Consider the following 15,324-nt stretch of genomic DNA (forward strand, 5'->3'; position numbering starts at 1 on the left):
ACATAGCACAATTTTGTTTTATTATTATTTTTCAAAATTTTTAACACAAAATGACAAATAAAAATAAACAAATAAGAACAAAAATAAATCAACAAAGTGTTTTTCCATACCCCCAAACTTGAATTACACATTGCCCTCAATGTGTAGTATAGAAATACATTACCGGAAGTAAGGAAATCTCATGATGTGAAAAAGGGGCAGGGCATCCTCCAAACTCAAACACCAAAACACCTGTCAATAAAAACTAACAGCAATATATATATATATTTTAGAAACAAAAATCAAAAGATTAATTGTTGTTAGAAACAAAAACAAATAAAAATAACATGTAATGAAAAAAGAAAGAAAGAATTTGTGGAGTGAAGTGCAAAAAATAAACTGGAGGAGAAAACTTTATAGCGCTTTCCCTGATCATGCGGATGTCCAACCAATCCCTTCCACCCCTTCTTCTTTAAAACTTCATACCCCTTTGGAAGGATGCTTCGCCATCTTATGTAGAATTTCTTATTTCGAAGGATCTTCTTAGGAAAGTGGTTCTTCGATTTGTGTGCTTGTGTGCACAAGTCCTTAAGTATCTTGACATAAGATGGCTCTTTGAGACATTCAGGCGATGAAGCTTTAGGCTCTTGATGTGTCTCAAGAGGGACAGTGATGCAGGCATGAGTTTTAGTACTCACTTCCATGTCACTAGGCAAATTAGGATCCGTTGGGGGCTCACTATTCTCATGGTACTCAACTTGCTCAAGGTGCTCAACTTGCTCATCTTTCTCTTCCTCCTCTTTGTTATCCACAATTTCCTCACTCTCAAGTGTGATGGTGACTTGGGCATGCTCATGATAAGAATTTTCAGAATCATCTTCATCAATCATGTAGTGCATTTCAGCCATCAGCTGACTTTGAAGCTCTTCTTCCTCTATTCTGTTTAAGTCAGCAACTAGATAACTGATTTGTCCTTCTATCTTGGTCATGGCTTGCTTAAGTTCTTGTATGTCTCTGTTGATAGCCTTGTTGGAATTCCTCATCTCCTGTACAGCTTGATTGGTGAAACCTTTTAGCTCTTGTATATCTTGGGGAATTTCTCATGGTAGTATTCTTCATATCTTGTATGTTCTTATCTATTGATTGCATGAATGCTTTCATCATGTCTTCAATGATGACTGTGGTGTAGGCTGTGGCACTTGAGTGATAGACTGATAAACAGGAGGTTGAGCTTGACGATCAAACTGCGGATATTCTGAATGGTGCAATTCATCAAATTGGTGAGCATAATTTCCTATAGCCTGAGCTGATCCTGAGAAATCAGATTGGTTGCTCCAGCCGGGTTATAACAATTGAAATTTGAATCAAACCCTGGACTGGAGAAACTGGTGTTCATTTGCTCATATGAAAAATTAGAAGCTTGTCCCCATGACGGACAATCACTATAATGATGATAAGGATTGGAGCAGTATGAACATGGCTCATGTGGATAAAATTTTTTAGGGTAGTTGGTAGGAGCTGGTTTGTTATAACTAGAAAAGGAAATAAAATCATTAAAATGAAAATTTATGCTTCCCCCTCACTTTTTAGCTTGCAAATGTCCCACATAAAACATTAACCTCTTTTTTTTTTTTTCTTTTTTTTTTTTTTTCAAATAAACTAAAAAAAAAATGACTAAAAAAATTAAAACTAAAATTTAAAAACTCACAAAAAGGACCAAAAATAAATTTTTGGCAAAAATTTATAGAACTGCTATAGTTGCTACCTTTGCTGTGAGTGCACTCAATCGCACTTGAGTGAAGATGCGGCAGTTAACGAGCGCAAGTGCGCTTGAGCTTGATGTCTTGGCAGAATTGTAAAACAAGTCAAAAACAAAACAAAAAAAACAAGAAAAATCTTTTTTTTTTTTTTAGTAACACGAATAAAACAAAACAAATTGCAGAAAAAAAAAATCCTAATTATAACTAGTAGAAGAATAAAACTAATTTAGAAATAAATTGGTTTAAAAAATTGAACAATTCCCCGGCAACGGCGCCAAGAACTTGTTGTGCAAATTTATTTAACTCGCAAGTGCACGAATCGTTTGTAGTTTAATGGATTGCAAGTGCGAGGTCGATCCCCCAGAAAATTGTATTTTTGAAAGAGCAATTTATATCTAAAATAATTAAATCCTAATCTAGTTCCAAAAGAGTTTTTATTTTTGATTTTTAAAATTAAAGGATAAACATAAACTGAATAAAATAAACTAAGAGATAAAATACTAAGGTTTGAGAATTCACTCACCGAATCACAACAACATACTTCCATATTTATCAATATTAATCTGAAGTTCTCACAATTAAAATCTTAGATATATTTTACTATACTTCAAACAATTAATCAAAACCATCCCATGTATCCATGCATTGCACAAATCACAAAAGGAATCCAATATCAATTAAATCATCAGATGTATCCGTAAATCACAAAAGATATCCAATCTTAATTGAAACACCAAATGTATCCGTAGAACAAATCACAAGGAATATCCAATTATTTAGACAAATAAAATCAAGCAATCAATTATGTGAAATTATCTAGATAAATCATCAAGCGTATCCTTGAATCACAACAAGATATTCAAGAATCATGCCACATATTGATGTTCTTCATCGGTGAGGCTTCATCCCCAACCTTAGTTGAGAATTTAGCTCCACATAAAAATAAAACCTACATCTAAAGAAAACCTAAACTAAAAAGAGAAAAACTGTAGAATTTTGCTTTTTGGAATTCTATATCTTTTCTTGAATACAAAGAGGTCTACTTATAGACTTAGAAAAGTCCTAAAAGCCCTTTTAAATCTAGATAATTCGAAGGTCTGTCTCCCAGTCAAAATAGAAGTGTGAAATCGGAATAAGATTCGTCCAGATTTGTGTCCTTTAATTGCGGGGCAATTTTGGCATAGTAACCGTCCGAATTAGGAAAATCTTACCTCACAATGAACTGTATTATTTTGAGTTGACTTTTCAATGCCACTTGAATCACTTCAATCCGATATTTAAACAAAAAGTTATGGTCAAAATACTGAGACGTGTGCAGAATCTGAATTTGAATCCAATCCGAAATTTTATCCAATTTGAACTTTAATTCAATCTGATCTTTAATTTGATTTAATCTTTTCTTGGATTTGGTTAGGCTTAACCACATCATCTAGGTCTTCTCAAAGTATGCTTTCTTCCAAACTTTGCATTTTTCCCTTTAAAGTTGTTATTTTTCTTTAATGACCTATAAAACATTAAAAACACAAAACTAACACAAAATATTAAATAATGACAGAGCTAAAGGATTAATTAATGTAAATAAAGGGGTCCAAATATGCAATATTTGGCACTTATCATAAAGGAATCATTTGGCTACCTGAGGGCCATGGTGGGAGGGGATGGCATCGGTTTGCAATTGAGTTGCGGAGGATGTTGGTTCCACAAGCCTTTGTGCACCCAGTTCCGGGGACGTAGCTCAAGCTTGGTTTGGGAGAATCCATCTCTGGATGTCATCCTGGGCGCTCCTTTGCAGAGGTTCTTCGACTGGCGTCTGGTTCTGAGGTGCTTTCCGTTGGGAGGAGGGTAAGATCTTTGCAACCTCTTGATCTTTTCCCGGTGAAGGCCTCTTTTGAGCCAGGGTACGAAGATTATGAGTCGCGGGTGATGGTGGATTATTTTGAGTTGGAGTCGCCGGAGCCAGCTAATTCTGTTACATGTTCTATCCTGGCGGCTGATCATACGAAGAAGAAGAAGACTAAGACGATACTAGGTCTTTTTCGTTCTGATTTGGGCCGAGTCCTAGCTAGGTTAATTAAAGGACTATTAGTTGGGCGGGCTGGGTGTATTACCTTTAAGGAAAAAACGATGGGTTTTTTTTTTTTTTTTTTTTAAAAGGCTTACAAGAGAGGGTTTGGGCCTTTCCTTAAGCCCAAACACGTTGGGTATCTTAAGTCAGGTTGGCGTAGGGGTATGAAGCGGCGTGTTAAGTGTTTGCCTAAGTCTCAATAGTGCGCGTCTGCCTCGCTGGGAGATGTTAATTCTCCGGCTGCTCGTAGGGAGACGTGTTTCTGAGGCATTTGCGCTGGTCGCCGTTGATCTCGCTGAGGTTTCCAACGATGATTTCGAGCTTGCGTTGGTGGGGCCATCATTGGCGTAGGTGCATCTAGAGTTACCTCAACAGGGCTGTACGTCGGTGTATGTGTCTCATGCTACGGTGGCAGCCTCTGTCTCTTCGACAGAGGTTGCTCTGCTGCCGGAGAATACCCAAAACTGGTTGTCGACTTTGGTGAGTACCATGCCTAGTATTGGAGATCTTTTTATTTCTTCTGTTGATAAGACGGAGGTCCCTGTCTCTTCACTGTCTCCGGCAGTGGTCTTTGTCCATCCGGTGGGAGTTGGTGTTGTTCCGGCAAAGGCGGTTGATCCTATTAAGACTACTTCGACGAAAGGGTTGCTACGTTGGGGGGTTTTTAGGGTCTAGAAATGCTTCTTTTTTTTCTCTGATTGGGATGAAGGAGGCTTCATCGTTGACAAAGGGTTCTAAGGTTGTAGTTGAAGATTCATAAATCTGTTCTTCTTCGAAGAAGCACGCGGCTGAGCTGGGTTTGAGAATAAGCGAACTTTTTCCTCGCATGTCGGAGAGTGGTGCTCTAGTTTACTCCTGTTTCTAAATCTCAAATAGGGTATGCCCGGAGGGTGAAGGAGAAGATTGCTAAGCAGCTGCATAAGAACAAGGAGCTGTTTGCCAAGGTTGTAGCGGAACCTTCGGAGAAGGGGGTGGAGAAATATTCAGAGGTGGTGCTAGATGCAGTGAAAGTCGCCTCCAGTGTGGGACTGTTTAATGGTGAAGAAGGTGATGAGAAAAGTCTTTTGAATCTCTTTTCGAAAATTGAAGAGGAGCGGAAGCCCTATATATGACGTCCCACATCGCTTGGGTATGGAGATGAGGATGTGCTTAAATGTATACTACACCTTTAATGACAACAACGCGTTTTAAAGCTGTGATGGTTATGATCCTATCAGAACTCCGCAGTTAAGCGTGCTTCTGCTGGAGTAGTACGAGGATGGGTGACCTCTTAGGAAGTCTGGTTTGGGGGAGCCAAAAGCGAACAATATTGTGTGTCATTGAGGTGGGGTGTTACACTATACCTCTAAGGTAAAAAGAAAGAGGGAACTCAAGAATTTAGAATGCTCCATCAATTAGGAGGCTAGAGAGAGACCTTCTCCGGAGAGGTGCCTTCGCCGGTGGGGTTGTGTTGGGACGAAAAATGCATTTTTCTTTCCTCTAGAGGTGCATTAAGGGCTTTGTGTTTTTTAGGGCTGGTGGTGGGCCATTGTGGGTTTTAGTCTTTGGGTTTTTTGGGTTCTTTCTTTGGTTTACCGTTTGGTTGTGGTTACTAGTTAGGTTTTTGGGTTGGGTCTTCTTGGGTTTTGTCTTTAGGTTTAAATTGGGCTACCTATGTATACTATGTTGTGTACTTAGAGGCGCGTTGCGCTTTCTTTTGATATATATTGTTAGAAGAACATATTAGGGTTTGAGGGTATTTTAGTCTTTGTCATAATTATTTCAGCTTATATAATAATATGTTTGAGGTAGGGTACGTAACATAAGATACGAGCCTCCTCTTCTTCTCTAACTTTTTCAATGCAAACCTATTGACATGGTATCAAAGCCTAGGGTTTATACCTAGGGTTTATACCTTTGCTTGATAGTGTTATTTAGAGTAATGATACAGGTTACGCGGCGTGCGTGAACAGTAACGCACGCCGCTGACGTGGCATGTGCCACGTCATAACCCCTATTTTATTAAAAAAAAAAAAAAAAAAAATTTCAAAACCAATCGTCAAAACCAATCCCCGCGATACCCATTTTTCATTTCCCCCCATTTTCTCCCCCCAACCGGCACATTGGTTCTCCCCCACCGGCGCCGGCGTGACTCCTCCCTCCCACCGTGCGTCTCCCCACCGTCACCGCCGCCAACAAACCCGTCTATTAACTCCCGCCGGTTCTAGTTCTCCCCCACAAGACTTTTCTTCCCAAACCCGTTTTCTCCTCTACCGGTACCGTGCGCCCCTTCTCTCCACCGCCCAGTTCCCCAGCTTCCACCGTATGCTCTGATTTGCAACAGATCTAGAACAGGGTGAGAAATACATGTGGAAGGCCTCTGGGTTTGCCCCAATCTGCATGGCCTTCACCGCACGTTCAGCAACAAAATCAACTCCCACATCACAATACAGAATACTCTAGTTCTGAAGCACCAACTTTTCTCGGTGGATTTGGCAGGAAAAGTTGGTGCTTCAGAACTAGAGTATTCTTGCCTCGCAACACAACAATAATGCTCTGGAATGTTGCAAGAAAATAGGTACATTGAAATAGGTTTTGGGGATCTTTCGGGTGTTTCAAATTTTGACAAAATTTTTTTTTTTTCTTTGGAGTTTAGCTGGGCTGTTCGTGATGTGAGGGTGGTGAGCTCCACTAGCGGGGCCACGCAGGCGTCCCCGAAGACGTTGCTGCAGAGCTGGATGAAACAGATAAGGCGAGGATTCATAAAACTATACATGGATTTTTGTTTGTATGTTTTTCTCCCAAATGTTGCTTTAGTTTCAATGTCTGGGTTAACCTTAATCTATGGCTTGGTAGGGCAAAATCCCTCTTGCTAACACAAAAACTTCATGACTATTGAGAATGGTTTTGGGTTTAGTAATATCTGATTTTGTTGTTTCTATGTGATTATAAGAATGCTGTTTTTTTTTTATTATGCGACTGAATTTGTTGTTGTCCTAAACTGTGAAAAACTGAAAAATCCCTAGATTGTTGATGGTTGGAGATGATGTAATCACTGTATTTTTGGGTTATGACATTACCATTGAAATTTATAGACCATAGGATGAATCCATCAGAAAAATTCTTCAATTCTTGATGAAGATGGCAAATTTGGTGTAAATACTGAAAACCTGTAGATGAAAATTAGCAACAAGAAATCAAGATAGAAAGAAATAAAAGCAAGATGATATAAAATGGACGAGGTCAAAAGTTAAAGAGAACAATCTTGTGGCAAACTGAACAAAATCTAAAAGACTCAGTTGACCACATTGAATCAATGTCATTCAACAATTTATCTCAAGTCACATCTCTAAATGATGTATTTCAAACACTTCCTACTTCACGTCCCTTTTCCTTAATCCATATAAAACTCTTCCCTATTTGCTAGACATCTCATTTTTCTTGAAGAAATATGTCTTGCTGCCTATCTCTGGAATTTTTATGAATTGTTTTATTCTATAGTTTAGAACATTGGTCTTGTAAATGGAAGAAGTTAGAACCAGTGTGCAGAACCATTGTGTATTTTACTAGTAATTCTTTGCAACACATAAATATGAACAAATGCATTATATTCATTGTACTTTTTATATTTTCTTTCCAAGTTCCATCATATATATCTCAATCTTTGGCTGGCAACTATGACAATGAAGCTGTAGCTATATTTGCTTTGATCTTTACTTTTTACCTCTATATAAAGGTTAGTTTTTGTTAAATTCCAGTATGCTCTTTTAGATTTTTGTGGTGTTGTATTTACTTCTAAAAAGAAGCTGTCTCTTTAAAAAAATAATAAGGCATAGTTTTCCAATTAATAGTTTTGCCATTCTGATTTGTTTTACAGAAAAACAAAAAAAAAAAAAAGTTTTTTTTTTTTTAAATGGTAGGGTATACTTGGCTGGTTAATGTTTTCCCATTGATGTTTTGTTGGAGTTTCTACATGGATTGTTGCTGACTACAAATATGTTCTTCAAGACACTGAATACGGGATCCCTCTTCTATGCCACTTTGAATGCCATAGCATACTTTTACATGGTAAGCGGTTCACCCTAATGCTATTTGAGTCATTCTCTATGTTCACCATATTTATTTTTGTTTGCAAAAATGTTGTTTCTTTCAGGTTTGCTCTTGTTTAAAGGCTAGTTTTTGTTAAATTCCAGTTTGCTCTTTTAGATCTTTGTCGTGTTGTATTTACTTCTAAAAATAAGTTGTCTCTTTAAAAAATAATAAGGGAAAAGATCAAACAGATTAGTACTGTGCTTTGATTTTAATATTTTTAGCCCGTGCAGCTGCAAGTGGACTTGACTTTTCTTCTGTTGAGATAGTTTCCGTAAAGTTACCTAGTATTAGAATTATGTTTTGTTTGGGGTTAGTGATGGTTTACTTCATTGTACCTTGCTTTGGATGCTCAAAATCATTAAAGAATACGCAAACAAAAACAAAAAAAGATGGTAGAAAATTTTGAACGTTTGTGTATTGTTAATGCTTACTAAAACATGCAGCACTTCTAAATATGATACTTGATTCAATAGAAATGTGGTGTGTCATGTACAGTCCATCATGTACAGAAATAAGCTTCTTTTTTTTGGAGCCTAGATGAAAATGTTTCTAGTGGGTACCATACGACTGAATTGGGGCCAAATCCCGACTTATGTGGTGTTCAGACGTAATATTTCTAAGTTTGTTTTTGCAGAATCTATGCATGTTTGTAATGGTTATGTATATTTTGCATAATAGTACTGAAGATGAACTGAGATTCTAGTATTGTGCTAGTTGGTGTTTTTTAATTAGCTTGTACATATGAATAGATTATGTCTGCATTATCAAATAGCAAAAATTACATTTGTGTGGGCATTGATCTCTAATTGTTTGATGCGTATAATCAGGAGGCATACCGAGATGTTGAAGCAATTCAGAGTGTGGCCATACAAGGAAGGACTATTGCTGCTCTTTTAATTTTTCACTTAAATTTGATTGTATCATTGTTCGTTAGTGAAAGAATCCGTTCACCCCTCTTTGATGTAATTGCTTATTTTGAGAAGAATATACAATCGTCTTCCAAAAGTTGTTGAGGGTAAATTAGAAACAATAGTATGCAATTCTAAAGTTTATTGGCCATAAATAGTATATTATTTTATGAAAATAGTATGCATTTCTTTAAAGGGAAAAAGGGGTGGTTTTTCGATCTTAGTTATGAGTTCATGTTGCACAAAGAAAGTGAATTTTTTCTTGTGTGCATGCAGAAATTTTAATTTTCATGACTTAACATGACTAGAAGGCAATCTCTTAGCACAATATTGTCAATACATATTGGGTGATGGAAAGATTGTGGAATGAGAAGAATGTTTCATCAAGTAAATTCACGCTCCAGGAGCTCTTGCTTCCTAGAAACTGAAGCACAACTCACTTGTTGGATACATTTCAAACAAAGTAATGCCTACCCATATTCAATGTATTTCCAAAGCAAAACCTAAATTGTAATTTTGACAATATATCGTGTACTTGAATTTGACAGTAGAACTTTTGACAATATTCTGTTGAGATGCCACTAGTAAAAAAATTCACTAGCTAGAACTTTTCTTAATACAAAAGACTAGTCTAGGTACTAATACAAAACATTTACCCCAATCACATACACATATATACAAAGAGTATTACACAACGAAACTGCTTTCGATTAAAAAGAAAACTTTGTTGTGTGCTTCTAGGCTACATGAAAAGGCGGAATGCCGACAGCTCAAACTCTCCAAGAAGCTTGTTGTCAGCAGCCATTCCACGCTCGCCCTGTAGTACCTTGATCCTCACCTGAGTTTGGTTGTCAGCTGTCGTGGAGAAAACCTACAATAATAGAAGCATTATTCAAGAACTTAGCATCCTCAATAATAAAAATATGTAAAGTAGATCGTTAAAAAAGAAAATCCGCAAAACGAAAATTGTTCAGTAAAACTAAAGGCCAACCAAAATTAAGAGCTTTATCACAACCAGGCCAACCATGGCTTCAACGAATGGATTCCCTTATGAGGATTTAAGAAGTAACTAAGATGAGACTCAATTTGCAATCTAACATCTCCCCTTCTAATGCATAATCATATCAACACGACAACTCTAAACACTGTCAATTAATGAAGTAAATCATCCAGTGCATAGTAGTCTTGCTTAACTAAAATCATAGGAAAAAAAAACACTAGATCAAGCCACACACTACGTGCTCTATCTCTTCGACTTAATACAGTTACGCAATGCAACAAAAGCTGGTCAAAGATGTAGTTTTATCTAAAAAGATTAAAAAGCTCATACTATGAAATACAATTACCTCTGGCAGTTGAAATCATAAACATTGACACAGCAGATCACACAAATACAGGATTCCTAATAGAATTCCAAAGAATACACAAGCATGCCCTCCTAAATCTGAATTTTGCAATATCAAGGATTTGCATAACAAACAAGAATAATAACCCCTCACTAAAGTCAGAAACTATCTAAAAAAACATTATTATAATTTGTGGCTGTTAAGGCGACACGATGACTTAAAATGAGCATTCCCACACAATTTAGTTCTCTCTCTGAGCAGATTCTGCAACCCTCTTCACTTCTTCAAGTAAATTATAATCTACACAGAATATTCCAAAATAGAAAAGTATTTGTATAAACATGTAAGAAAAGTAGCAATCTTCATCAATCAAGTTATAACATACTCACTAAGATTTTAAGAAAATAACAAAGAATTATTTCAACCTGTTTAGAGACAAAATAATGAGCTTCTCCAAGCAAATTATAAGCCACCCATGAAAATGTATCCAAGCCTATAAAAAAGGTATTGAATCTGACACTAAAGGAGCAATAGTGCCAACCAAAGTGCCAATCCTTCCATTGTAGCTCTCCTATAGGACGCAAACAAACTGATTCTGCATAATGTCGAAACTAAAAATAAATTTGATTAAAGGCGTCAACAAGGAAAATCAAAATAAGTAAAGCATCATCACCATGCTTTCCGTCACAAACATAGATTATGAATAAATAAAAAAAAAAAAAAAAAAATCAGAATACAAGAACCCAAGTACATGTTGATTTACATTTTAAATATATCAAATACTGAAAATTAACACCAAACCAATTAAACAAAGCCCCCAAAATAAAAAATCTCATTCTCTTTTCATTCACCGAATCCATTGTTCCACCCCTTTTTATTTTACATATGAACTTGAATCATGGCTTTCCAAGCTTAAAAAAAAAAAAAGAAAAAAAAGAGAGAGGATGCAACCAAACAATAAAAACAGCCAAAACCCAATAACAACCACCTACATCAACCCCCAATTTAAGAAAACTAGATAACTAAAACCTAATAAATCCAAAACACCATCCCAAGAAGAACTGAACAAACAAGAACCTTCAAACACAGAAGAACATAACACAAAACCGACGAACAACATTTAAAAAATAAAATAAAAGGCCAAACAAATAGCTTAATTACAAATGACAATCTACATATGCAAAAAATATAACACAAGACCCAAAAGCAACAAGAAGAAAAACCCTCCAAATATTAACCAGAATAACAAATGCGGCCGAGTCCCCTGCACCACTAAACACCATAGGTATTTAGCAAGAGCATTTTAAAACATAAATTGAAATTCATATCTCAAAAATGTCGGTTAGGCATTTTGCCGAACACAAGGTGTGCATAGCAGGCAAGAGAGTAGAGTTCATTACTAAAACAAAGATTTGAGCTAAAAACACACAAAAAATGGAAAACCCAAAGATTGTGGTGTTGGGTGCAGAGAGAAGCTGGGCTATAAATTCATGTTTTGTGCAAAGAAAAACATACAAACAAAAATCCATGTATAGTTTTATGAATCCTCGCCTTATCTGTTTCATCCAGCTCTGCAGCGACGTCTTCGGGGACGCCTGCGTGGCCCCGCTAGTGGAGCTCACCACCCTCACGTCACGAACAGCCCAGCTAAACTCCAAAGAAAAAAAAAAATTTGTCAAAATTTGGAACACCCGAAAGATCCCCAAAACCTATTTCAATGTACCTATTTTCTTGCAACATTCTAGAGCATTATTGTTGTGTTGCGAGGCAAGAATACTCTAGTTCTGAAGCACCAACTTTTCATGCCAAATCCACCGAGAAAAACAGCTTGGGTGCCCAAACCATTGTGTGATGTGGGAGTTGATTTTGTTGCTGAACGTGCGGTGAAGGCCATGCAGATTGGGGCAAACCCAGAGGCCTTCCACATGTATTTCTCACCCTGTTCTAGATCTGTTGCAAATCAGAGCATACGGTGGAAGCTGGGGAACTGGGCGGTGGAGAGAAGGGGCGCATGGTACCGGTAGAGGAGAAAACGGGTTTGGGAAGAAAAGTCTTGTGGGGGAGAACTAGAACCGGCGGGAGCTAATAGACGGGTTCGTTGGCGGCGGTGACGGTGGGGAGACGCACGGTGGGAGGGAGGAGTCACGCCGGCGCCGGTGGGGGAGAACCAATGTGCCGGTTGGGGGGAGAAAATGAGGGGAAATGAAAAATGGGTATCGCGGGGATTGGTTTTGACGATTGGTTTTGAAATTTTTTTTTTTTTTTTTTTTAATAAAATAGGGGTTATGACGTGGCACATGCCACGTCAGCGGCGTGCGTGAACAGTAACGCACGCCGCGTAACCTGTATCATTACTCGTGTTATTTATCTCCGTTCATTTTTTTTTTCTCTCTCGCCCCATTCCTCCTACTACTGATCGAAAGAGTTTTTTGGCTTACATGCCCGTGGAAGGAGATGGTGCCAAGTTCACCGTCGTCAATGGTGTGATCTCGCCGTCATCTCCATGGTAAGATCTGGGTTTGTGGTAACCAGCGGAATTACACTTATGACTACTGGGTTTTAAGTGGGCGTCGTCGTCATCGTTGGTGGTTGGTTGGTGTAGTAGATTGGTTTGGTCTGTGGCGGCTAATACGCTTTGTGGTGACTGGAGATTGGGTTTAGGATCCACGGTAGATCTATTCGTCGAAGTCGGAGCAGTCTGGGTGTCGCCAGCAAAGTTTGAGTGTCGCCGGAGCTGTTTGGGTCTTGATGGCATGGTCTAAGTGCCGCCGGCAACCTTCTGGCAACTTTGTGGAGAAGACGATGGGTGTTTGGTTACTGGTGTTTGCTGTTCTCTATTCGAGATAAGGATATCCCAACTTGAAATCGGGATAAGGTTATCCTTGGTTTGGATTAGACCGGTTCAGGCCATTTTGTAGCCGGTTCAGGCCATTTTGCAGCCGGTTCAGGTCATTTTGGAGTCGGTTCAGCCCTATTCCGACCATTTCACTTCTTGTTTAGCCCTGTTCAGGTTCTTTTGCAGTGGGTTCAGGTTGGTTTTTTGCCCTTTTCTATCGGTTCTGCCTTGGTTTGAGTTTTTTAGGGCTGGTGTTGCTTCAGTTTAGGGCTGTTTTCTAAGTTTTTGCATCTATATACGTTGCATTTCGTTCTTTGGTGGGATCTTATAGTTTGGTTTTGGTATTGATTAGCACTGTCACCACATTATGGCTCCTAACCTAGATTTAATTACTTCTACTTCAATGTGTCCTACTCCTATGACACATGTGAAACTAAATGGAAAGAATTATGGTTATTGGTCACAATCTGTGGAATTATACTTAAGAGGAAAAGGTCTATATTCTCATTTGCAATCAAGGAAACCCCTGGCAAATCCGAAAAATAGCTCCACAAACCTTTGGGACCAAGCCGACAATCAAATTATATCTCTTATGTTGAATAGTATTGAGCCTCACATTGGATCCTCCTATCTATATCTTCCTACTACTAAAGCAATTTGGGATCATCTCGAGCACATGTATTCTGGTACTGGAACATCACTCGGATTTATGAGGTGTGTAAACAATACTTTGGGCTTGAGCAAAGTACCCAAACTATCGATGAGTACTACAATCAGGTTATGGCCATTTGTTAGGAAAGAGACATGTATCAACCGCTCTTTACTAACTTGAAAAAAATGGAAAAGCAACGTCAAGATGTGGATGTGGTTCAGTTCCATCTCGACTTGAAACCTGAGTATGAGTTTGTTTGTGCCCAGATTTTGGGTGGTTCTGACCTCCCATCACTTTCTGAGGTTTTCTCTCGGCTTCAGCGTGCAACTATTACTGATCATGGTTCTCTGTTGAGCATTGAACGTAATGGTGATCGTGTTGCTTTTATTGCTACCCGTGGTAGTTATGGTAGTTCCCGTGAGGGACATGGCAGTCGTGGTGGTCGTGGTTTTCATGGTGATCGTGATTATCGGGGTGGTGGTCGCATTGGAGGTCGTGGGCCTCGCAAATGCACTCATTGTGGTCGTACTAATCATTCTGTGGATTTTTATTGGGATTTACATGGCACACCATCTGAGTTTGCCAATCAGGTTGCTTCTCACGATGATTCTCCAGTCCCATCTGAAACACTTGTTGGCTCGAGCTCCAATTTCGAGAATGATCTGATCTCCATTCCGAAATATGAGTATGCTCAGTTCTTAGCCCATAAGCGGGTTTCTACCTCTTCCACAGCTACTCTTGCTCAGTTAGGTACTGCATCTCACTGTCTTTTATCCTCCACTAGCGACTCGTGGGTTATCAATTCTGGCGCCAATGACCATATGACTGGTTCGTCTACTTCCCTCTCTAATTATCATCCTGTTGCTACCCCTAAAAGTGTCACCCTAGCTAATGGTTCCCTCTCCAAAGTGGTCGGCTCAGGCACTACCCATCTGAGTCCTGATATTGAGTTGTTGTCTGTTCTCCATGTTCCTAGTTTTCCTTTTAATTTGTTATCTATTAGTAAAATTACAAAAACCTTTAGTTGTTCCGTTAGTTTTTACCCTTCTTTGTGTATTTTTTAGGATCTCAAGACGAGGAGGATGATTGGTATGGGGCATGAAGTCGATGGATTATATGATCTGGCACCTACACCGCCCTCTCGTGCTTTGTAGTCATCAGCCTCCGCTCTTCAATGGCATTGTCGCCTTGGTCATCCTTCCCTCTCTACGTTGAAGCATCAAGCCTCGAGTCTTCGTTATCAATTGTCTGTGTCTTGCGAAGCTTGTCAACTTAGTAAGCATCATCGTGCCTCGTTTCTATCACGAGTTGTTCCTAGAGTTTCTAGTCCTTTTGAGTTAGTTCATTCTGATGTATGAGGTCCCATTACTACAGTGTCCAATAAATTCCCCTATTTTGTTACTTTTGTAGATTATTTTCCCGTATGACACGGTTATTTTTAATGAAAAATCATTTCGAGTTATTTTCTACTTTCTAAATCTTTCGCAATATGATTCAGACTCAATTTGGTCAGAAAATTCGTATCTTGCGTTCGGATAATGCTAAAGAATATATGTCTCATTCATTTGCCTTTTATTTGTCTAATAAAGGCATTATCCATCAAACCTCGTGTACTCACACTCCACAACAAAATGGTGTGGTTGAACGCAAGAATCGCCATTTATTGGATGTCGCATGTTGTCTCTTGTCTCATATGCATGTTCCCAA

Source organism: Corylus avellana, chromosome 7, assembly GCF_965113065.1.
Source record: "Corylus avellana chromosome 7, dhCorAvel1.hap1.2, whole genome shotgun sequence".
Classification (NCBI taxonomy): domain Eukaryota; kingdom Viridiplantae; phylum Streptophyta; class Magnoliopsida; order Fagales; family Betulaceae; genus Corylus; species Corylus avellana.